The following is a 23344-nucleotide window of genomic DNA, read 5'->3' on the forward strand; positions in this document are numbered from 1 at the left end:
AGAGCCACAGCTACTTGGATCACAGGTGCAGCAGACCTCCATTGCAAGGAGGATGGAGCTATGGTGGAGACTTGTCGACAGGGTCAATGCAGTGGGACAGCATCCAAGAACTAGGGATGACATCAGGAAGAGGTGGAACGACCTACGGAGGAAGGTGCGTTCCGTGGTCTCAAGACACCAGACAGCTGTACAGAGGACTGGCGGTGGACCCCAACTTCCTCCCTCACAACTAACAACATGGGAGGACCAAGTCTTGGCAATACTGCATCCTGAGGGCCTCGCAGGAGTAGCAGGAGGACTGGACTCTGGTAAGGCAAATCTTTACTACCTTATCCCCCCCACCCCACCTGCATGCCACCACATACTCCCACCCTTACCCTCACACCCATCACTCCAACAACCCACAGATGCCCCTCTAACACACCCCACACATCCCAAAACTAAGCCCTGCATGTAACACCAATGCATGGACACCCATCACCCAAGCATGTCCACTACAGAGACTCACTCATGCCCCCAAATCACCAATCACACAAGGACCAAGCCAATAATGCAAGCACTGGAGTAGAGGGTCAACCACTCATTGCTCACGATGGCACACACTGATACAATAATTATGCATTTACACGACAACAGGACCCCTACCCAACGTCACCGGACAGGAGGTGCCAGACATATCCAGTCCCCCCACAGTGATGACAGCAGCTCTGCACAACTGGATCAAGATGACCAGCCCGGCCCATCTGAGACCTCGGGACAGTCGGTTCCCCTGACACTGTCACAAGCCAACACAGAGCCTCCCCCCTCAGGAAACACCAGCACAGCACCCACCCAGCGGGCCCATCCCTCAGTCCCCAGGACACGTCAGTCAGCAGTGTGTCCACCACTACAGGGAACCCAGGCAAACCCACCAACCCAAGAAAATCAGGGACCTGAGGGCAGTGGAAGTGGGCACACGGTTCAGGGGACAGAGGCACAGGATAACAGGATAACAGGGAAACTGGGAGGACTGCTGTGCAACAGGGGGAGGACAGGCCCAAGGAACCCACTCTCCATGAGGCACTCTCCAACATCATGGGAGCTTACCATCATTCCCAGGCGGCGATGGCAATGGTACTGGCTAAGTTTCAGGAGTCCCAGCGGCTGCAAGAGGAACACTACCTTGGGATCAGGGAGGAATTGAAGTCCATTAACAACACCCTGGTCACCATTGCAGGGGTGCTGGCAGACCTTGTCAACACCAGGAGGGACACAGTGGCACAACAAGGGGCCCCTGACACTAGCCTGGACGATGAACAGCCCTCCACCTCCCCCGGCGCTAGTGGACAGGAGGCACCACCACAGGAACAACAGGACACCAGCACCCCACCCCCTGCAGATGGCGAACCACCCCTCAAACGGTCCCTGAGATCCAGGAACAAGACAGAGAACATTGCCAAGACCCCCGCCAGGAAATGAGACCCCACTGAATGTCACCCTTCTGTTCCACTTTGTCACCCTGTCCATCCTTAAACTGCCATTGCTCCACTTCCTATGCCCCTTTGGACAATGCACCTGTGAAACAAATAGATGGGACTCTGCCATGGACATTCCTCCACCATCACCTGAGCCCATTTTACAACCCCCTCCACTTATTAGCACAGGAATAAACACACTTCAATCACAAAACAATCTGTGCTTTCATAAATGTGTAATTGCAATAACTATGGAATATAGCAATGTCAATTTACTTGTTCACATACCAATGTAACACAGCTGTAGGCCAGCAGTAAACATAGCAGATGGCACAAAGTGGGACCCACATCTGTGAAATGGAAAGCCAAAGTGACAAGTCAGGGTCCATACACTAAATGAAAATGACACACCTATGCTAGTTCCAACAATAGAATGAGATGTGGGAAGCAGTGGCATCTTCTTACCTGTGGCTCACTGGAAGTATTGCATGATGATGTTGTTTCGGTTGTCGATATCCTCTTCTTCTGCCTCCTCTTCTTCACTGTCCACAGGCTCCACAGCTTCCACAAGACCACCATCTGGCCCATCCTCCTGCAGAAAAGGCACCTGGTGTCGCAAAGCCAGGTTGTGCAGCATACAGCAGGCCACAGTTATCTGGCACAGCTTCTTTGGTGAGTAGTATAGGGAACCACCTGTCAGATGGAGGCACCAGAATCTGGCCTTCAGGAGGCCGAAGGTACTTTCATTCACCCTCCTAGTTCGCCCATGTGCCTCATTGTAGCGTTCCCCTGCCCTTGTCCTGGGATTCCTCACTGGGGTCAGTAGCCATGACAGGTTGGGGTAACTAGAGTCACCTGCAAATGTCGAAGGACAACTGTTAGACACACACTAACCCTTAGGGACAGCCCCATACCCAGACACCTATGTCAACTGTATTGGGACCTTGGCCTCACCTATTAGCCACACACTGTGCCTCTGGAGTTGGCCCATCACATAAAGGATGCTGCTATTCCTCAAAATGTAAGCATCATGCACAGAGCCAGGATACTTGGCATTCACATGGGAGATGTACTGGTATGCCAAACACACCATCTGCACATTCATAGAATGGTAGCTCTTCCGGTTTCTGTACACCTGTTCATTTCTGCGGGGGGTACAAATGCCACATGCGTACCATCAATGGCACCAATGATGTTGGGGATATATCCCAGGGCATAGAAGTCACCTTTCACTGTGGGCAAATCCTCCACCTAAGGGAAAACGATGTAGCTGCACATGTGTTTCAGCAGGGCAGACAAGACTCTGGACAACACGTTAGAGAACATTGGCTGGGACATCCCTGATGCCATGGCCACTGTTGTTTGAAAAGACCCACTGGCCAGGAAATGGAGTACAGGCAGGACCTGCACTAGATGGGGGATTCCTGTGGGATGGCAGATAGCTGACATCAGGTCCGGCTCCAACTGGGAACACAGTTCCTGGATTGTTGCACGATCAAGTCTGTATGTGACTAGGATGTGTCTCTCTTCCATTGTCGACGGGTCCACCAGGGGTCTGTACACCGGAGGATGCCGCCATCTCATCACCTGCCGCAGCGGATGTGCCCTATGGAGGAGAACAGCGAGCAGAGAGTCATCCAACACTGAGGTATCACAATGTCTTCTTTTTAGAAACGTTATTAATCCGCAATGTGCCAGTATCTGTCTATATTCCCGGCCTAGATAGGTGTGACGCAGTTAACATCCATCCCATGTGGCCTCCTGAAATGGCAGCTGCCTGACCTGTAAGGTGGAACAAGGGGATATGAGGTCAATGCGCTGGCGTTGTACACCGTTGCGGTGGGCGGTCGAAGACCGCGGCGCAATTCTGCATTGGTTAACATTGGGCCCTATGGGTGCCAGGAGCCAATGACGATGTACGCCGGTGGTGACGGCACGCACCGCCATGGACGTGACCGCCATTTTCTGTCTGTTCACTCACTTGATACCTGACCTTCAACAGGAGAGGACCTACACTGCAAGTGCTGCTGTGACCTTAGTCTGGAAGCGACGATGGCTCATGTGTCTGGGTAAAGTGCCCCTGCCTTCACTTCGGAGGAGTTGGAGAAACTAGCAGATGGGGTCCTCCCCCAATACACGCAACTGTACGGTCCTCCAGACAAACAGGTGAGTACACTGTGAGCATGCTGCATGGCCAATGCCTGTTTTGAGTGGTATGGATGTAAGATACATGGGGGGGCTGAGGCCTGCATGTGCCAATGGGGAGTGTATGTGCGTCAGGGCAAGGGTGGGAACTGGGGGGCAATGAGTATGACGGTCCGGACGGGTAAGTAATTTCCTTTCCCCCTGTACCATTCCTCTAGGTCAGCGCCCACCAAAAGAAAGGTATTTGGCGTGCCCCCGGGGTCTACCACAGACTGAGCACCCACTGCCGTAAAAGATGGGAGGACCTGCGCCGCTGGAGCACGAAGACGGCAGAGGCCCAGCTGGGGATGGCTTCCCAACGCGAGAGGGGTGCCCGTCGCACCATGACCCCCCTGATGTTCCGTATCCTGATGGTGGTCTATCTGGAGTTGGATTTGTTTTTGAGAACATCACAGCAGCCACTAGGGGGTGAGTACACTCTCATTCAGCTGACTCTGCGCGCATAACGAGGTGTCTGGTTGGGGAAGGTGGGCAGTGGGTTCCCCTAGGCCTGGGCGATGTTGGTAGGCAAGGTCCCTTGTGAGGCAGGCTATGTGGCACCCCAACCCCACCAGTGGTAAGAGCCACCTACACCTAGTCAGGCTCCTGTGACTTCCAGGTGTCCAGCAATTGGTCTCAGGCCTCGTACCCCATGGTCAGCTGAAATTTCTAGGAACTGTTAGTGCATGGCGTAGTGGCGAGGGCTGCTCCCTGTGTGTTGTGTCCACCAACGGTAGTGGTGTTGCATGCACTGAATATGTCTTTCTTCTGTCTTCCCCCTCCTTTTTGTGGTCTCCCTGTTCTTGTGTGCAATAGCATCATCAGGCGGAGGAGCATTGGCACCGGAGCATGAGGGAGCTGCAACCCACTTGGCCCTGGAGGGCGAAACAACAGAGTCTGAAGCCACCAGTGGGACGGAGGGCGAGAGGAGCTCCACGGCGGGGACAGGAGTAGACAGCAGTGACAGTGACTCCTCCTCTGATGGGAGCTCCCTTGCGGTGGCGGGCACCTCTGTGCCCACCGCATCAACAGGTATAGCCGCCACCCCCCTACCAGCACGGCCCTCCCAGCAGCCCCTCAGCATGTGTCCGTGCCCGCTCACCCAGGAGGGTGGGCATCTCCTTCGCCCCAGGCACCTCAGGCCCTGCTCCAGTCAGCCCTGCTGCCCTCAGTGAGGAGGCTATTGACCTCCTGAGATCCCTCAGTGTTGGGCAATCTACCATTGTGAATGCCATCCAGGGTGCTGAGAGGCATTTGCAACAAACAAATGCATACCTGGAGGGCATTCATTCTGGGCAGGCGGCCCGACAGAGAGCATTTCAGGCTCTGGCCTCAGCACTGATGGCAGCCATTGTCCCTGTGTCCAGTCTCCCCCCTCCAACTTCCTCCACCCAGACCCAATCCCCTGTACCTCAGCCTATCCCAAGCACACCATCAGACCAGCATGCACACTCATCAACACACAAGAGTGGACATGGCAAACATAAGCACCACACATCCCACAGGCACTCACACAAGCACCATCCCCATGCAGACACAGCAACATCCACTGCCTCCACTGTGTCCCCCTCTTCCACGTCCTCCTCCTCCCTCCCTGTCTCATCTCCACTCACACCTGCAAGCAATACATCCTCAGCCACTACCTCCAACACCAGCACGCCCATCACCACACACCGCCAACACGTGCACTCACCACCCCCACTACCATTCACACATCCCCAGTGTCCTCTCCCAGTGTGTCAGTGAGCCCTCCTCACAAAGTACACAAACGCAGGCACACACCCACCCAACAGCCATCCACCTCACAACAGCTTCCGGCCCATGCACCTTCACCCAAATTCAGCAGACGTATACCTCCTACAACCACTACCTGTACCTCTACACCCAAACCCCCTCCATCTTCCCATCCCAGTGTGTCTAAAAAACTCTTCCTGGCTAACATTGACCTCTTCCCTACACCTCCCCCCGTCCTTCCCCTATGGCCAGGCTTTCCAGGTCCCAGCGAAGCACCTCAGCCACCAAATCCCCAGCCACAGTGGTGCCACCAACTGCGGGGTCATCGAGTGCGCCACACATCAGGGCTGCCAGTGTGCCACATAGTGAGGGCAAGGACATTCCACCACCTGCCAAGATGAAAAAGGTGCCTACATCCCGGAGGGAGAAGCCAAAAGTACCTGCCACCAAGGGCTCAGCAAAAACCAAAGGGGATAGTGGCAAGAGAACTGTGGCACCATCAAAGCTGGGGAAGGGCCAAAAGCTGAAGAGCAGGAGAGGGCATGGTGGCACCGACTGAGGGACCAGTGTCACACTTTCTGTCCACGACCACACCAACCTGTACGGCGGCGAACACCGCTAGCTGCCCGCCACCACAACTGCCACCTGCACTGCCACCTGCACTGCCACCTGCACCACCACCTGCACCGCCCCCAGTACGTCTACAGCCTCAGCGACAGTCCCCAGCCTCTTCCCCAATGGGCAGCTGTCCAAGGCTGCAGGAAACATCCTGCTGTGTCCCTCTGCAGGTGCTGACCCATGCACCATCGCCAGCACCGCCAAAAGCACCGCCGCAACAGACACCGCCGCAAGCACCGCCACGACAGACACCATCGAAAGCACCGCCACCTGCACTGGCACATTTACAGCCTCAGCGACAGACCCCAGCCTCTTCCCAGTGGGCAGCCGTCCGAGGCTGCAGGAAACGTCCTGCTGTGTCTCTCTGCCGGTGCTGACCTATGCACTGTCGCCAGCACTGCTGAAAGCACCGCAGCAACAGACACCGCTGCAAGCACTGCCACGACAGACACCGCCGCAAGCACCGCCACCTGCACCGGCACGTCTACAGCCTCAGCGACAGGCCCCAGCCTCTTCCCCAGTGTGCAGCCATCTGAGGCTGCAGGAAACGTATTGCTGTGTCCCTCTGCAGGTGCTGACCCATGCACCGTCGCCAGCACTGCCGAAAGCACCGCCGCACAGACACCGCCGCAAGCATCGTCACCTGCACCGCCTCTGGCACGTCTACAGCCTCAGCGACAGTCCCCAGCCTCTGCGACAGTCCCCAGCCTCTTCCCCAGTGGGCAGGCTGCAGGAAACTTCCTGCTGTGTCCCTCTGCAGGTGCTGACCCCTGCACCGTTGCCAGCACCGCCGCAAGCACCGCCGCAACAGACACCGCCGCAACAGACACCGCCGCAAGCACGCCACCTGCACCACCCCGGGACGTCTACAGCCTCAGCGACAGTCCCCAGCCTCTTCCCCAGTGGGCAGCCGTCCGAGGCTGCAGGAAACGTCCTGCTGTGTCCCTCTGCAGGTGCTGACCCATGCACCGACGCCAGCACCGACCACAACAGACACCGCTGCAAGCACTGTCATCGGCCCGCGATGTCCTCAGACACTGGCACCACCGCTGACATGGCTACCATCCCCAGTGGTCAGTCGTCTGAGGCTGGAGGAGATTTCCTAGACCCTGGGCAGCTTCCATGAGGCATTTCTTCCATCACTGTTTACACCTGCAGGTGGAAGGTGCAGCCGCAGCAGTGTGGGGTATGTCACTGCCTCCATGGTGTATCATGCTACCTGATCCTTGCAAATCTCATGGCACGCACACCCAGGTGAGGGAATTGTACCGGCCACACTGCACGTGCAGCACTCTGGGCACCATGCCCCCTCCTGAACCAGTAGAGAGATACATCCACTACCTCAGTCCTTGGCAGGATGAAGCACTCTGGGCACCAAGCCCCCTCCAGAACCAGTGGAGAGATACATCTACTACCTCAGTCCTTGGCAGGATGAAGCACTCTGGGCAGCAGGCCCCCTCCAGAACCAGTGGAGACTGTTATCCACTTGACAGACTGTAGCCTTGCACTCCCCAGGATAAAGCAGTGGGCAAACCAACCACTGGAGAGACTTAAGAGACTGTGGCTTAGCACTCCCCAGGATAAAGCAGTGGGAAACCACCCACTGGAGAGACTTGAGAGACTCTGGCGTTGCACTACCCAGGATAAAGCAGTGGGCAAACCACCCACTGGAGAGACTTGAGAGACTGTGGCTTTGCACTCCCCAGGATAAAGCAATGGGCAAACCACCCACTTGTGAGACTTGAGAGACTGTGGCCTTGCACTCCCCAGGATAGCGCAGTGGGCAACCCACCCACTGGAGAGACTTGAGAGACTGTGGCTTTGCACACACCAGGATAAAGCAGTGGGCAAACCACCCACTAGAGAGACTTGAGAGACTGTGGCTTTGCACTCCCCAGTATACATCAATGGGCATGGAGCCCCCTCGTGCAGCAGTGGCGTCGTGCGTTCATCAGGCTGAGGTGCCCCCCCCCCTCCCCTGCACTGAGGTGCCTGTATATTTTCGATCTGATACCCCTCCAGTGATCTCTCTGTTTCCAGTCAGGTATCATGTGTGGGCCTCGTCCATGCATTTTGGGCCCAGTGGTCCACGGACAATGATTGGAACAATATCCGGACTTGTGTAGTTGGTGTACATATTTGTATATACTGAATTTTGACTTTTGACTAATGGATTTTTCATGATTACAATGGTTCCAATAATTTCCTTTTGTCCTTGTGTTCTTCCAGGGGCTGGGGGGTGTATATGTAATGTTGCTGCATGTATTTGTGTGTATGTTGTGTGTGAGGGTGAGGGTGAGGGTGTTGCGTGTGTGTGTCACTCTCTCCCCCGTGTTGTAGGTGCAGTACTCACCGTGGTCGCCGCTGCTGCTGTTCGTACTCCTGGTAGAAGAGGAGGGAAACCAATATGGGCAGTACGTGTAGTTCGGGCTCTATGGCGTCCTGGTTCCTCGTTGGGTGTCGAGAGGTGAGTGTTTTCCCTTCTGTGTACTGTTTCCGCCGTGCTTTGGATAGCGTTGGTTCCACCCCGGAAAAGGTGGCGGACAGGCCTCTTGTAATAGGGTGGGCAATACTTTGTCTTCCGCCAGTCTGTTGTCGGTGACCGCTGCGCTGTTTGTTTCTACCGCCGTGGCGGTCGGAGTGGTAAAGTGGCTGTCTATGTTGGTGGGTTCCGCCACGGTCGTAATCCTAATTTATTTTCCGCCGGCCTGTTTGTGGTATTACCGACGCTTTAAAACCGACCGCCAGGGTTGTAATGAGGGCCTATGTGTTTGATGCAGCTTTATCTAGGCCCATAAAACATATAAACGATGAAAGAGTAAAATAAGATACACTTTTCATTATATTCAAATGTGTTTGGAAACACTGGAAAGATATAGATGTATACAAACTTCACAATAACTAAGGGCCTGAGTTATATATTGGTGGACGGGTCACTCCGTCACAAGGGTAACGGATATCCTGTCTGCTGAAATCTAAATCCCATTATTTCCTGTGGGATTTAGATTTTGTGGACGGGATATCCATCACAGTTGTGACAGAGTAACCCACACGGCAATTTCTAAATCAGGCCCTAAAATGTTTTCATCCCTGTAACTGTGGGACAAGAATGTACTTCAGAAAACCCACATAAGGAAAATGAAATTATTTATTTAAATAAAATGGCCTGAATTAAACTAGGGTAGTGAAATAGTTTCTGCTAAAGTACACCACTTCAGAAAACCACTGTTGTTCAACCTGTTTATTTGTGATGCTCTTTATACCAATCATCTTGTTCATGCAATCAAACTCTGCCTGTTTGGACCTTTCAGTTTATTTGGAGGGACTGAAAACATGATAAAATGTGTAAAGGATTTCTAACCGTTTTGAGTTGACATAAGTGCTGGGTTGGACCTTGAACTATGTCTTTACTTGAAAGATTAATTTTCATATCACCAAATCAGACCTTAAATAATAGGAGAGGTTTCATGTGGAGCGCATTCTACTCTGATGTTTGCGAAATGTCATCACAAATGAAAGTCAATTGGATTTTTTATCATTAGTTCTGATCCACATCATGGCTCCTGTGGACCAGTAAAGAAAATAGAACATGTTATTTAGGCACCGAGATGAGTGAAGACTTAAAATCATGTCAACAGGGGAACACTTTTTTCTCGTTTCTACTACATATTGGGCCCTTGTCAAAACTTCTTTCAGGATCCCAGTTAGAAATGTGCCATGAGAATGACCATGGATTAATTTTATCTCGGGTAGAACAAATTATATTTTAGAATTGCATTGATACATTTTTTAAATATTGTAATGAGAAAATCTCATATTATTTTAAAATTGTTAATTTGTAACACTTTGTGGGTGTTTTCAAGTTTAGCAGAGAGGGTATTCCATAGTAACAGCAATAGGGTAACCTCTTAGCCAAACTCAAGGTCTGCCCACCCAAATTAGTGGCAAGCAGACCTCAAGTATGTTGACAATGGAGCCTACTACAGCTCCATCGCTAACATCCTCTTCCAATGGCCAATCTTAGGCTAACACATAACACTAGAGAGAATGTCATTACCTGTTATTTTTGCTAGCTGTCACTGCCAGGTAAAACCTTGCAGTTAAGGACAGTAAAGCAATAATTATTCCCACATCATTGAAGGAATACCATGGTCGAGGTCATTCATTTTTCATTTTTCAAAAGCAAACACCCGCCTTTGAAGTTTGTTGCTGAAAAAAATAAACCTTTCTGAAAGTTTGATAAGCAGCTGTCATGTTTGACATAGCCACCCATCAAACCTTTACAACAGTGACAGGAACTGTCATCACAGTGTTTTCTGCCAATATTTAGAGTTATCATTGGGCTGGGGGACAATGCCACATTTGGCAGATGGAGATACTTTGTGTGGCAAGGGCAATGTACTCTGTCATGCCAAACAAGTTGCCTTTGCACTCAAAAGTCAAAATTAGCCCCTTTGTTGTTCATTCATTTACTAACATTTCTTTCTGCTTTTTAGAGTAACTAATTTTTGTGACTGAGATTTAAAATTATTCAACATGGGACAATGTAAGGACCATGTTATTTTATTTGACCAATTACTTAATCTAATAATTTTCAAAGTCAGAAGTATACAGTGCCTGTCAGTAAATTCTCTACAGTTTTAATGGTGTTCTAAGTTTATAAAGATTACACCAGTCCTGTTCTTATTTGAGGATACCAAACCTAAATAGTCACAGTTGCGGATCTTTTTCATCACACTTTTTGGTCTTCTGGGTGTTACCACCTTGTGTGATTCCAGTGGCAATGTGGTGTTCTTCATTTCTCTGATTAAAGCGGAGAGCTTGGCAGGTTGTCAAAAAGTTCTAATTATACTGCACCTCGTGTTGCAGCAAATATTATTCCTCATCTATTTTGTGTAGCTTGGGGCTTAGAGCTATGAACATTGTTCATTTGGAGTTTGTATGAATTTAGATCGAATGGAGAATGGCTTCCTTAATTAACGTGCATGTATGTTTATCTGTAGACATTGAGGGGGTCATTCCGACCCTGGCGGTCCAAGACCGCCAGGGCCGGGGACCACGGAAGCACCGCCAACAGGCGGCGGTGCTTCCCAGCCCATTCTGACCGCGGCGGTAAAGCCGCGGTCAGAAAAGGGGATCCGGCGGTTTCCCGCCGGATTTCCCCTGCATGGGCTGAATCTCCATGGCGCCGCTGCAAGCAGCGCCGCCATGGAGATTCCGACCCCCTTCCCGCCATCCTGTTTCTGGCGGTTTTTACCGCCAGGAACAGGATGGCGGGAACGGGTGTCGTGGGGCCCCTGGGGGCCCCTGCACTGCCCATGCAACTGGCATGGGCAGTGCAGGGGCCCCCTAACAGGGCCCCATAAAGATTTTCACTGTCTGCTCAGCAGACAGTGAAAATCGCGACGGGTGCAACTGACCCGTCGCACCCCTGCAACTCCGCCGGCCCCATTCGGAGCCGGCTTCCTTGTTGCAGGGCCTTTCCCGCTGGGCCGGCGGGCGCTCTTTTGGCGGTCACCTGCCGGCCCAGCGGGAAAGCCAGAATGGCCGCCGCGGTCTTTTGACCGCCTGAGTGTGAACAACCTCAGTGAATTTGCAATTTTAGGGTCTTTCTCTGTCGTTGCAGGCTGAAATTCACTCTGAAGGGGTTTTGGTATTTAGTTCCAAAGGACAATGTTGGGTTCTTCTTTCCAAACACTTTTCAGCATTCCTTCCTTTTATACCTTTGAGATATAAGCCTTGATAGGGTGGCACTACTTACGTTGTCAATTCCCCCCAATGCCAGTGTTTCTTTTCACCCTCCAAACATGCTCTTAAGCTTATGAAATACATCCCATGTGTGCTGGGTAGACTTTCTCTTACGTTTTCTTTACCTTTTGGTGTGTTGCATCTATTGACCTGCCAGTTTGTCCTTCCACACACCTTACATGACAATTCTCACAAGGAAAGTCCGCATCATGACCACTGGGATGTTTTTAGGTGGACACAGTGTCAAACACTTTTGTTGCTTGTGAAATAACATTCAGTTGATTAACACATTCCAGCTTTGGATTTGCCTTGCAGCAGTCAGTCTAGTGGGCCACAAATTCCTTTCTTTAAGCTCTGGCCAGGCTTTAATTTTTCACTATCACTCATCCATGCTGTGTTGTGATTGACTTTGAGAAGACAGGTAGAAATTCATGTTGGATATTGTCACAAGCAGCAGGATCAGTCTGTTCTCCATCACTTCCTCCTTCATGCTTTTTTTACATATATTTTATTGATTTATCATTAAGATGTAACATAGTACTGACAAACAGGAAATCCAATACAACATATCTCTTCAAGACACAATTACATTGCCAAGAATTCAGTAAGCAAACTAAATTGCTAAAATGGAAACAAGGAAGTAAAGAAGAAAGAGGAAATGAGACAGTTTTCTCAGATGACATACAAACTATGGCACTGTTATGAACACTGATATAACATTAATGAACGGTATGCAGTATGAATCTCAAAGTATAGAATTATTCGTGGGGATGGCATACAGGTGGTACAGGTGGGAACACATTTCAGAAAGTCACAGTGGCCTGTCTCCAGACCCTGGTTGTCACAATTTTGTCAAGTCCAAGGAAACATTTGTGAGCTATCCATGCAGTTTATGTCAGCAAATGGCACATGAATGTAGTCTGATCTAGGCTTGCACTTCAGTAAGGACATTCATCAATGTGAGAAAACAGGGCTCATTGAAGAGACCCCTAAACGTTTGCCCCCATTTTTCACATTTTGCCTGGTTTTCCTGACTCTGATGGTGCCCTGGGTACTGCTAACCAGTCACAGGACCTGTACTCTGTGTAAAATTAGTGAGGTGAAATAGCCACATTTGTTTTCCCTCACTGGAGTGAATGGCCTCCATAGGCTAAAATGGGGAGACTTTATTTTAATTGACAAAGTCCCCTTAAGTGTCTGATACCTAGAGTTTGGTATCAAATTGATTGTTATAATAAATCCCACAAATTACAATTGTTGCATGTAATATAACTAGTTCAGGTACAGAGTTTTACAACTCTACCTGAAAGTTGCCAACTTCAGCTTTGTGGTGCCCTTCTCTGATTGGCCAGTCTCTGGCAGCCTGGCCAGGCTGCCTTGATGAGGTGTGAAGTGGACTAGGCTGAACACAAAGGATGTGCCTGGGGGATGAAATCTACCTCAGGAGATGGAGAAGCAGGAAGTGGGGAGTGTGACCAAACTGGGCTTCAAAGGTGGGAACGACATTTGGAGCAGCCCAGCACCTCCCTCACATCCTGCAACCCCAGACAATTGGGTGCCCTCTTGATTAGATTAGAAGAGGGCAGGAGAGGGGTGTGTTTAAGAGTTTTAGCCACACCAGTTGGTGGGCTCAGCCAGATAAAACCTCCAAAAATAACTTTCAGCCACTTGGATTTTTGAGGAATGTTGCTCCCTGGGATTGATTTTTGCCACACTTCCCAGGAAGTGGGCATCAAAGGGGGAAGAAGCCTGCCTGGGATTGGATCCCCGGGATCCCCCTGCTTTCCACCCAGGAGCAAGGGTAAATATTGCAGCGCTGCACCCATACCTCAGATCCCTACAAGGAAGAACAACAGAAGAAGGACTGCCCTGCTGACCCCCTGACCTGCACCTAGACACTGCACTCTGAAGGACTGCACCAGCTGCACACTTGGGCTTCACCACAAGAAGGACTTTGCCTGGCTTCAACTGGTTCAAGGAGGGACTCCCTGTTTGCTAAAGGTGAGAAATAGCTAACCAGAGTCCTCTGCATCAAATGCTAAAGAAACTGACCAGCTAACCACTGTCCAGTGGCCATTTTGGAGTTTCAGCCAGGTGCATTCTGGGAGTTGGAGCCTGCACTCTCAAGGAGCAACTCAGAGCTTCTGGAACCTTGGGGTGAGTTGTGGACTCCTAAAGGACCTTCAAAGATCTTCTGGAAGAAGATCTAGAAGTTTGGAGAAGATTGGAGAGTCAAACCAGCTTGCCTCAACCGCAAACTGGGCTGACTTGCAGGTTTGTCCTGCTGAAGTAAATCTCCCAAAAAGTGACTAAGTCAGAAAGTAGAAAGTTGACTGGGACCTCCTGCACAGTGTATTCGAAGAGAGCTCAGTGACGTCTGATCAAGATTCAGGTTTGGCCCAGTCGAAGGATTTTCATCTCTAACAATCATCTAAGTCCAAACGTAGAAATCTTCACCAAGGTTTCCTGTGATGCGTACCTGAGGAATGGCTCCAGGAAGGTCGGATCGGAATGGCGACTTCGTCCCACTGAAGAAAATCTTTAAGAAAATGACTAAGTCTGAAGGTAAGTTTTTGTCCGAGGCCTCCCGCTTGTGGTAGCCGAGCAGGGCTCCATTGCAGTCGGCCTTAAACTTTGACATTGCCCTGGTCGGGGTGCGACCAGAATGGGGCTATTTGTTTCTGTGTGCTAAAAAAATCATATCTCCGGATCCCCTTATCCGATTTTATTCATTTTGCCGCCATTTTTAATATACCATCTATTTTTACAAATTGGTGCTAGATTTTTATTGTTTTTGTGTTTTACTTATTTACTATTTTGTGACACTTGTCTCCTAAGTTAAGCCTTGTCGCTCATTGCCAAGGTACCAAGGGTTGAGCTAGGTTTAATTTACTGAGACCTACCTCGACCTAAGTGGGGGTTTAGAGGCCTATTGTTAGGTGTAGGTACTTACCTGCTCTTACCAATAATCCACTTTCCAACAATAATTTTTTGCCTCCACCTTCACCTCATATACATCCAAACAATACCTTCTCTTGTTATGATGCCCTGCAGCCTTATTTTAGTATAGTAGTGAGCTTTGGCTCGAGTCCACATCAAGAGTTATCTCAAACATTCTCCAATATCGGGAGCAGCCATGGCTTTCCAGTGCATTGCTAATTGGTGCTTAAAGAGGATGAATGCTAAGTCAACACATTTCTGCACATGTTTGTCAATATACAGGATTCTGGAGTGAATGGCAGCATGCGTTCTACTAGTGATCCCTGTGACCTTTTTCCATATTTGATGGAGTGGCGGACTCTCCCACCTCATATGATAGAAGTCCAGGTCTGGGGTTTTGCAATTGGGGCAGAGATCGCTCCGGGGTACATATGTTGTATCTTGTTTGGAGCCAGATATGTCTGGTATGCGTAACTGAAATGTGTAAATCGAGACACTTCCATAACCTTTCATAACACCTGCATCCATTGTCTGTCGGTCAGTGGAGAAGACAACACTGTGTCCCACTTTGCCTGTAGTAGCCCATTGGATGCCATAGTTTGTAGAGCTGTGTATACGTTTGTGATAGCATGCCATGTACCCCCTTGTGTAAACAAAGTGTGTGGTATCTGAGAGCAAGGAGGATCTCTCCCCTCCACCCCCCATGCAGCTAGCAATTTGCGCTGGATTGTGTGATGTATTAAAAAGTGCCCAACCGGTATCCCTCATTCATTCCTGAGGTCTCGGAAGGACATGAGGGTTCCCTCCCTATATAGGTCTCGCAAGATTGAAACACCCGCTGTTTCCCAAGTAGTCACATCGAGTCGACTGATTATATCTTCTAAACCCAACATCTGCCATATTGTGACAAGGGGGGAGTAATGCAATTTCCCTCCGTGCCCCGTCACATATCGTGCCCAACACTGTTGTGACACCCTCATCTGCCTGCTCTCTGCTATGTGTCTGGATTGCAGTGATGATAGCCATGTACATATCTGGGTGCCATTGAGCGACATCAGAGTTGTTGGTCTTTCGGGACAAGCACCCGTGCTTAGCCACCACATTGGAAACTGAAGCTTGGCTGCTCTGTAGTACCATTCATGATTGGGTGTGCCCAGTCCCCCCTCTAATTGCGGTTTCTGTAGCACTGATAGGATCACACAACATCTTCCTTTTCCCTTATACAAGCTCAACTAACACACTATATCCTAGATTTAAGAGGGCCTAGTGCCATTTCAACACCACATTAGCGTCATTTTTTTTTTACACTAATGTGGCACTAAAAGACCAAAAACACTGCACCATATTTACAAACTGGCGCAATGCATGCAGCGCGCCACTTTGTAACACCTTGTGGCACATTATGCCTGTGTCCGGCATAATGTATGCAACGGGGGCGTTCCCCCATTAGGGGGGCGTAAAAATGGTGCAAAGTAATCTAACAGATTTCTTTGCTTCATTTTTTCTGGGATTTTTAACGTCTGCTCAGAGCAGGCGTTAAAAGGAGGCTCCCATTGGTTTCAATGGGCCTCTGGGTGCTTTGCAGGATTAGCGTAAAAAATTATGATGCTAGTTCCCTTACTACCGCCATGGTGCACCATATTTTAAATACAGTGCACACATGGTGGCATTGGGGGGCACTAAGGCACACAAGAAAGGTGCACTTTTCATAAATCTGCCCCACTGTATTTTGTTTAAGAAAGCCTTGGGAAGGTATAAAGGGAGGGCAGCAAAATAATATTAAAGTTGAGGCAGTACCAGCATCTTTGCTATCGCCACCCGTCCCACGTGGGACAGCATATGAGAGGTCCAGACAGGAACAGACTTTTGGATCCCCCTCAGGGCCCTACTGAGATTGCCATCTCTAAGGTCTTCAGGAGTATGATAGATTGGCACTCCTGAGTATTTGAGGGTGTGGTGGCACCACTTCAGTCCACTTCCTGGGAGTATCAGTGTCAACGGATATATGCATGATTTGTCCCAATTTACCCGCAATCTAGATATCTCCCCGAAGTTATCGATCAGGTTCATCAAGACTGGAAGTGTGGAGTGTGTGTCTAGCAAAAACACTGACGCATCATCAGGGAATAACGAGACAACATGGTGTTCGCCCTGAAGCATTATACTTTACTGTCATGCTCAAAGATGCAGTTCGCATGCCAGGGGTTCCATGGCCAGGGCGAATAGCAGAAGGGATAATTGGCAGCCTTGCCTGGTGTCCTTTTGAATATTGAAGGTGTCCAAAATAGTAATTCCAGTATGCACTCTTGTGGTCGGGTTCCGTACAGAGTCCTGATCCAGCTCACAAAAGTGGGGCCAAAACGCATTTGGACAAGTGTGGCCATGAGAAAGTATCAAAGGCCTTCTCTATATCCAATGATATTGCACAGAATCCTCTGCCATGTTCAGGTATTATATAAATTAACCAAAGTAGACCCGAATGTTAGTGAAGGTATTATGACCTGGGATGAAACTTGACTGGTCTGTGAGCACAGGACTATCAATAACCGGGAGCAGCCTGTTAGCCAGTACCTTACTCAATACTTTGAAGTCTAGGTTCAATAGGGATAGTGGACAATAGGATTGGACGTCCAGAGGATCCTGGTCAGGTTTGAGTAGCACTACTATGAGTGCCTCTCTGAGGGTTTGTGGCAATTGTCCCACTTGTCAAGCATCATTAAAGGCCTCTTACGACAAGGTGGACAGTGCCAGGTCATAGAGATTTGTCCACACAAAGTCAACCGAGGGATTAGGCACTGCCACATATAGTGACCTGTAATATTCCTGAAATGCAGTATTGATGGTCGCATTATGTTAGCCACCACACTGTCTGGTAATCATAGAGCTCTTATCGGCTGCCAATGTATTTCTTCTTTAATTAACCATGCAAAGTAATTTGCCAGATCAGTCCACCTCAGCCTGTATCGTGACCAGAAGTTGTCTGTAATAATTTTTCCTTAGTTGTGTCTCTGTATTTCTATATTTCCCTCGCAAGGTGTACAGTTAGTCCACATAGGTGGGCTCGCGTACCGCCTCTCTCTCCAGTTCTCTCATCTTCTCCTCCAACTGGAGGAGCTCGGCTGTGTCAGTACCTTAGAGACCACTCAGGATGTTCCTAGACAAAGGTCCTGCACTACAGCCTTATGACCTTCCCATTTTAGCGCCCTGGATGTCGCTGTCTTGTTATTGTGCTCAAAACCAGCAGGGGACAGATTAGAGAGGTCTTTTGTGTAAGGGGGATCAAGTAGGGCCTCCGTCTGGACCCTCCATGTAGGGATCTTCGATCATTCCCTCCCCCATGCCATTGTGAACAACAGTGGGGAGTGGTCTGAGAGTGTGCGCACCAAGTATTCTACACCTCTGATCCACCCACCCAGAGAGTTGCTACAGAGAAAGAGATCCAGTCTGGTATGAAACAATGGACCTGAGACTAATAGGAGTATTCTCATGCTTGTGTAAGTGCCAAATGTCACACAAGCAATGTTGGGTAATCCACTCCTGGAGACTGTGCATCACCTGGATGCACAACGCACCCTGAAACAAAGGGATTGAACTATCCCTATGCACGTCAGATACACAATTGTAGTCCCCTCCTCATACTCCTGGTGTTTGGGGATCTTACAGTAATGCTGGGCTAAGAGTATCAAAGAATGCCAGTTGACCAAAATTTGGGGTGTATATACCAACTATCAATAGTGGAAGTCCATTCAATTGTCCTTCTAGGATCACAAGTCTGCACTCTGTGTCAATCTTATGTGATTTCACCGTATAGGGAACACCAGGGGCACACCACGCTAGTACCCCTCCCACATAGGCAGATGAAGTGGGTCCATACACCTGCCCTGGCCACATATTTCTCATCCCATCAAGTGTTGATTGCGTAAGGTGCATCTCTTGTCAAATCGCCACATGTATATGACGATGCTTGAGATATGCGTGTATCTTACAGCACTTTATGTTCTGTATGTTCAATGTCAGCAGTTTGTTTTGAGAAGTGGAGGTGGTCTGCTGTTTACCTGTGAAGGGATAGTGTATGAGTATAATGATCTCCCTCTCACCACCAGTTTTTGAGAGCATGGCAGCAAAATATTGTGGATTAAAGGCCCTTGGTCACTAGCATATACATCCTGTACCCCTAACGCTAACCTCCACTGCTTCTGCCAAGTGCCCATGCCAGGGACTTTGAGAGGAGAAAGATGATAGGGAAAACCAAAGATAAGAGAAAAACATATGAAAATAACTCCCACCCTTGCCAGGAAGACCTGTAGTCTCTGGCCTAAAACCCCCATGCAAACAGTAACAACATTGGAATAGAACTGATATCTCCCATGCATGAACATCTTCTAATTCGGACACCCTAAGGGCACTGAACTCTTTCAAGAGCTCAGGTCCTACTTGCTCACCTACCATAAGGAACATGATGGGAAGCCTGGATCCAGGGACCCAGTCCCCCGGCTACTGGGCCTCCAGGCCCATGAGGTACCAAACCAAGAGAAGCACAGAAAACAGTCGGGGATGGGAGGAAGGCAGCTGAGGTAACATATTAAGCCATCTGCCAACCTAGGCATCAAATCTGGTCCTTTTGTAATGGCCTCTGATGATGCCTTCGAGTTATTAGCCACTGAGTTGGCATCCGACAGATGTCACTGACTCAACACTCAAGTGTGTTTATGCTGAGTAGTGATGCCTTCTCAAGTGCCTGAGCTCGCTCCCTGGATGCCTGCTCCCAGTTGGGGCACTGTGTCAGATTCTTACATCTCATGCAACAAGGCTTAGGTACCATTTACTCCTCTGTGGGTTTATTAGTGTCTGCTACGCCTGTTAGTGCGTTGGCATGCATCCAAGTCCAAGTATCATCAGGAATAAAGAAAAAATGAGCAACCTCTTCATTTATTACTTTTAATTTGGCCAAAAATAGCAGGGCATATGTCAGTGAGAATTCACTGGGAAAGCGGGCAGCCACTGGGTGCGGTTGATAGTCAGGAGACAGCGGCCTGCCGGGCAAGCAGTGCCCCTGTTCCACTGAGAAGACCTCGGGAACTTTACCCTTTAATACAGTGGACATTAGCCAATTCTCCAAAAGCAGTTCTATGTTGGGGCCCTACACGCTCCAGAAAGCCAAGGAAGCAGGCATTATTGCGGCGGGAATGGCCCTCTGCATCCCCTGCCCGTCGATGGGCTGCCTCAACTTCGAACTGCAGATTATGTACCTGTGTCTGGAGAGCCTTGACGGTAGGTCTCATGCTAGTGAGTGCTGACTCCGATTCGTCGACCCTCTCCAACAGTTTGCAATGGTCTTGTCTGAGCAAGTTGACCTCCAAGGAGACCACGTTGATCTTGGCCTCCAGGGAGGCCTTTGGGTTGGATATGGCCTGTAAGATTGTGTCAAACAGCGCAGAATGATTGTGGAGGGTAGTATCTAGCCTGGACATAGGGTCCTCCAACATATTTGTGTGGGGTGCCCACTTTGTAGCATCTGAAGAGTCTAATCCCAGACATTTGTGGACCTTGGGTTGCACCATCATGTCTGCTAGTCAGTACCTCGTCCAACAACTCACATCTTGGGATGCAATGTGCTGCAGAGCTCCAGGTAGCTCTGTGATCCATCCACCAGACCCCACTTATGGTGACAAATGCAAACAAACACATCATCCTTTTGTGTTGATAAAGTTGACCTAAGTGGGAAGGGTATGCCCAGACGTGGGTCCCTGGCTCACTGTGCCACTGGATTCAAGCTAGCTTGGCTGATGAGTCATACTCTGAAACCAGTCCCAGGATGCTTGTTTCCAGTCCAGGAAGGACCTGGCCTGCCAGTTTTGGCTAGACTGTTCCCGTGGAGAACAGGGTCAAAACTGATTTGCATGTGCTGGGGTCCAAAGGTGGGGTGGCATGGTGAGCAAAAGAATGATGGATGAAACCCAGATCTGTGATTGGGGTGTGTGGTTAAAAGTTTCAGCACTCTGTCCATCATCCTTTTGTGTTGCTCATATCCCTCCGAGCATTGCCATTGCTAAGCTCCGGTCCCCTCTGCCCATCATGGCCTGTGGCTAGGCTGCACCCCCAAAGGCACCAGCACGTGATTTCAATGGCTTCCTTTTTTATTGTTGTGCCCACTGTCTGGCAATCTGGACACCCGGTGGGGGGGAAGGGTGTACCACCAGTCCTTTGATCAAGCCTCGAGCCCCGCCGCTCAGCAGGTCCTTGTTTGTAGTGCACTGGCAAAAGTGTTTCAGGGGTCCCAGGGAGCACCAGTCAATTTTTGGTCCTCAATGGGCTGCTGTGTGTTGCAGTTGGTGGTCCCCCTGGCCCCCTTGTGCTTTGATGCTCCAAAGTACGTGGCATCACCCCTCTTTTTCTAGCTATACGGCAGTCCCCAGCAAGCCTGGGGGCTGATGTCTCAGCATGACTGGCTCAACCTCAGAGCAAAACCAGCTCTCTATGCACTCTGCCGCGAAGCAGGCCCTCATCAGGCGTGCACAGGTAAAAGAGCTCCTGGGCGGCATGAAGCCTGCATGCAGGTCACACCCGTCATTTCACTTCCCCCTGGGGGATTCTGTGTGCTGCAGTTTGCGGTCTCTGCGGCCCTTTGGTGGTTTAATGCCCCAGGGATTACAGCGGCACCCCCATTTTCGATTGCGCAGTGGTCCCCAGCAGGCTGCCAGCCCAAGGTCCCAGTACAGCTGACTCACTTTCAGGGCAAAACCAGCTCCCCATGCAATCCAACAACTCCCAGACAGACAGAGCACACAGGGCAACAGTAAAACCTCCTACTTCAGCAAGAGAATTCCCCAACACAGAATATCTCAATAAGCCTGAAGGAAAGAGGGAAGTGGGCAAGATGGCGACCGGGAAGGATGCGCTTTATTGAGCTCCAGATTGGCCTGCCAGGCATCCTGTATATATCGGCTGGATCAGTCCTGCCTCTTTGTCGTGCCTTTTTCTCTTTGAGGGCAGCACCAACTACTGTATAATTACGCTATGTCCTGTTTATCTCTTCTGTAGGTGGCTTTTTATTTAGTGTTTGCCTGTTTGTCTTACACTGTGTGTGGATGTTCAGTCCCTCCTCCCCACCAGCTCTCTCTGCAAACAAAACCAACAGCAGAGGGGGATTTTCCAGAGCCAGGTCACCCAAGCTCTCTTTCTCTTTTTTAAGTGGCTTCTACAGGGAATGGCTTGCCCCAGGAGTGTGTGGTGAGCAAAGATTTTGTTGCAGTTTGTTTATTTAAAATGGTTATTCTCTATTACTGTGCTGTATCTTTATAAAAACAGTTTCTTTGTGTTTTATTTTTAAAAATGTCTGGGGTCTCCTCCCCCTGCTTTCTCATGCTCCCCTGGTGGTTTCACTCGTACCTCTCCTCGGGCTGTGGGGCCTCCTCCTCCCCCCCTGTAACTCTGGCTGATGATAATGAAACTATTGTGTTTTTTTATTTTGCAAGCAACAGCAGGCACCTCCCAGTAAAGGAAACACCACACATTCTCTTCTTCAGACGGAGCACTCCTTAGCCTGATAGGAACCAGGAAGTGGTTCCTTCAGGAGCCTCCATCTTAAATCAGAGTGCCCATTGCAAAAAATATGTCCAAGCCTCAACGCAAATTCAATTTCTGCTGGGTTCTTTTTTCTCCCTTTATAACTGCGTAAGTCTAAAATATTGACCTGTTTGAGTGGAATCCATTTGTTTCCATAGATTGTTACACAGCAGGTTCTTTTTCGCCATGTTTTTTTTGGGCGATGGCTCTCCTCCCTCTCTCAAACTCGAGCACAAATTTGCTCTTCGTTGGTCTCAATAAAATAAACACAGAGTAATCTAATCGAGCCCATTTCCTTGCTCCTTCCTGCGCAAGCTGCTGCTTAGTCTGATCGTCTGCCCCGGTGCAGAGAAGCATGACTCCATTAGGAGCACTTCTGATAGGCTAGCTCCCCTGGCTGTCAATAGTGCTCAATCTGACATCATGCAGAGCTTTCTGCCTCCAGGGTGAGATAAATGTAGAGTCCCAGACATACACTCTAGTGCTATGAGACTACAGACAAGTTGTGGCTACCTCACATCCTGACATTAGTTGTGAAACTGTCGCCCACACCATCTGCCCTGCCTCTTTAAAAAAAAATTAGGTTGAAAGTCCATGGGTGGTTGGGGTAAGCCAGATGTTTTTGTTCAATGTTTTTAAACTTACATAAGGTTAATTACCTTAATGTTTCCCAAACTGTTTGCCAGGGGTTTTAAAATGTTTAGAAACATTATCAAAATTTTGCTGTTACTTTTTCCTCAAGAAAGATTGGGTAAATTTAGGTAGGGGTGATGGCCTTGCTGCAGTACTGAAGGGCATTAATTTACTACTGAACAAGGACGTGATGTGACACCTGAATGTAGCATACCAGGAGACAATCACAAAAAGACCACAGTGAATAAATAGTGCTATGTTAAAAAGTAAATAAATACACTGACAACATAGTGAGGCATGGCCTCTCTTGCCTGTGTCTTTAAAACTGACGTTTCTTCTTGAATTTGTGTCCTGAATTTTGACCCTTTGTCCTGAATTTTTGTCCTGAATTGTGACCCTTTGTCCAGAATTTTTTACAGTCCTGCCCAGAATTTAAATCAATGCCAGGTGGTCACCCTATCTGCCTC

The sequence above is a fragment of the Pleurodeles waltl genome, chromosome 11, assembly GCF_031143425.1.
Source record: "Pleurodeles waltl isolate 20211129_DDA chromosome 11, aPleWal1.hap1.20221129, whole genome shotgun sequence".
NCBI classification, from domain to species: Eukaryota; Metazoa; Chordata; class Amphibia; order Caudata; family Salamandridae; genus Pleurodeles; species Pleurodeles waltl.